Source organism: Fragaria vesca, linkage group LG6 (assembly GCF_000184155.1).
Source record: "Fragaria vesca subsp. vesca linkage group LG6, FraVesHawaii_1.0, whole genome shotgun sequence".
Lineage (NCBI taxonomy): Eukaryota > Viridiplantae > Streptophyta > Magnoliopsida > Rosales > Rosaceae > Fragaria > Fragaria vesca.
This window is the reverse complement of record NC_020496.1, coordinates 24,758,334-24,760,638: the sequence shown is the minus strand read 5'-3', so window position 1 is coordinate 24,760,638 and position 2,305 is coordinate 24,758,334.

Sequence of the window (2,305 nt, the reverse complement as noted above, 5' to 3'; positions counted from 1 at the left end):
CTCTCTCTCTCTCTCTCTCTCTCTCTCTCTCTCTCTCTCTCTCCCTCTGTGTGTGTGTGTGTGTGTAAAGGTCAAGTCTGTTGCTGTTCTATGTGTGCTTGATCACAGTTGCTTTTGATTTTGGGATTTGAATTGTAATCTGTTGTGGTTCTTTGTGATTGTGAGGGTTTAATTTTGAGAATTGGAGTATGATTTCAGATGTTTGATTTAATGTGTGTGAATTTGTCGAGGTGATTAGCTCTTGAATTTGAGAAGTGTGAGAAATGTGGAGAGGAAGAAGAAAGAGAAGAGGGAAGAAGGGTCGGACTATGTTGACTGGGAATTTGGTGTTGGCTGAAAAATGAGATTGGGGGAGATTGGGAATTTTGGGGATAATTGGAAATTTGGAAGAGAAATGGAAAATGAGAAAAATGAATAATTAATTGATTTTTGGTGTGTCACGTCAGCACTTAACCATCGATTTGGACTGCTACTTAACGGATGGACCGAATTGTGTGAAATTGGACAGTTAGCGGAGTGATCGATTGAAATTGAAAGATGACGGACTAAACTGTCGAGCACCCTAAAGTTAACGGAGTGATCAGTAATTTGTCCTTTTTTTTCTAAACCCTAAAAACCAAAACCCTAAAATCGGGCAGCCTTGTTTTTCCCGATTTCCGACCAAAATTCCGACTGCCCTCCACCGGAATTTTATATCCCCAGAAAGCTCTCTCCGCCCCGGATCCAACGCCGCCGGTCTCACCCTGAGAACCGGCCGGAAAGTCTCCGAACCGGCCGCCGGAAGATTCCAGACCGCCGCTGCTACCGACCACCGGTTCACCACCTTCCCTTACTCCGATCAACCTGAAATTTTGACAGCAGCTTCCCCATCCAGAGCTGCTCCTCCTATCAAATTTTCAGCCTCAAATTCGAAGTATAAGTAGGCGAAACGTTATTTCTCCTCTCGGCAGCCTCTAGAAAGGTATGTTTTTTGAAACCTTAAACTTTTCCAAGTTCAATAACTCGGGGAGGATAAAATCCTTTCCTCCCTTCTTCATCTCCATTCTATGCTTGGGATTTTGTGCGTGCAGGTACCCAAATCTCGGAATTTTATTCGCGGGTTAAGAGTGTGTTTGATCACTCTTGTTTCTTTGTCCGGGTTGTGTTTGATCAACCCCGACCTTTCACCGGATTGTGTTTGATCAATCCGAGGCCTTTTTTCGAATTGTGTTTGATCAATTCGCGGCTTTTCCGGATTGTGTATGATCAATCCGAAGGACAAACCATTAAAAGCATCATTTATGACCTCTATCGAGTCTCATAACAGCTTGGTTTTGTATACAAGAGCAATGTAACATTCTGCTCCTTTGAGTTTTGACGTGCTAGATGCCTAAGGCGGATCTTCGCTTGGTATCTGTGGAACCTTTCATTGGAAAGGATTAAACCACATGTTTTGACCCCCATGCTTCTGCACTGGGAATATATCATAGCCAGAGATCATAAAGGATGGGATGGGAATGGAGGCATTCCTGCGGGGGGGGGGGAGCAGGCTAACTAGCCTAGATGCCGAGATTTCACATCTCATGCGCTCAAAGTCTTTAACGCGCCACATCGACAAAAGCCTTCAATGGCAATCTGTGCAAAAAGTAATGACCACAAAGTACTGTGGAATGCACTCATGAAGCGTTTCTCGAAACGTTCATATAACTCTACTTGTTGAGTTAGTAGTCAAGTGGATTGCTTACCACCTTAATTGACTACATATTGTCGATGATCTTTTGTGGCATCATGATCCATATCTTTAGCGGATTCGATCATCATCAAGTTCTCTAGGTCCTCCAAGTTGGTGTGGAATTACCAACGAGACTTGATTTTGATCATACAAACAGGAATTGTATATACGCTAATGTGATAAACTTATTTGGGATTATCTCCTAATGTGGGGACATCAATATGGGTCATGGCAACGGCAGAAAACGTCGTGCCGATGTCTAGAAAAGAGGGGGAGGTGTTGCCCGCTCTAATAGCGACACTCCCGGTCTAGACACCATTTTGTCAAAAGTACTCACGTCAGCTCATGACATTAATGCAACCGTTGTGGATCTTCGGATCGCTGGTTCAAGATTGTCAAGCTCCTTTAAATTGTGAATGCATACAAAAAGGTATGGAAAATCAATATGAGGACAAGAACGTCATCCTCATGATCGCGAATTTCAAAGATTCGGATCCTACTCTAGCTACCCATGACTTTGATGTCATCGGCTAGACATTGATTTTCGTTCCAAGTTATATGTACTAAGGCGTTGTATCGACGTCCTTTGTCTAT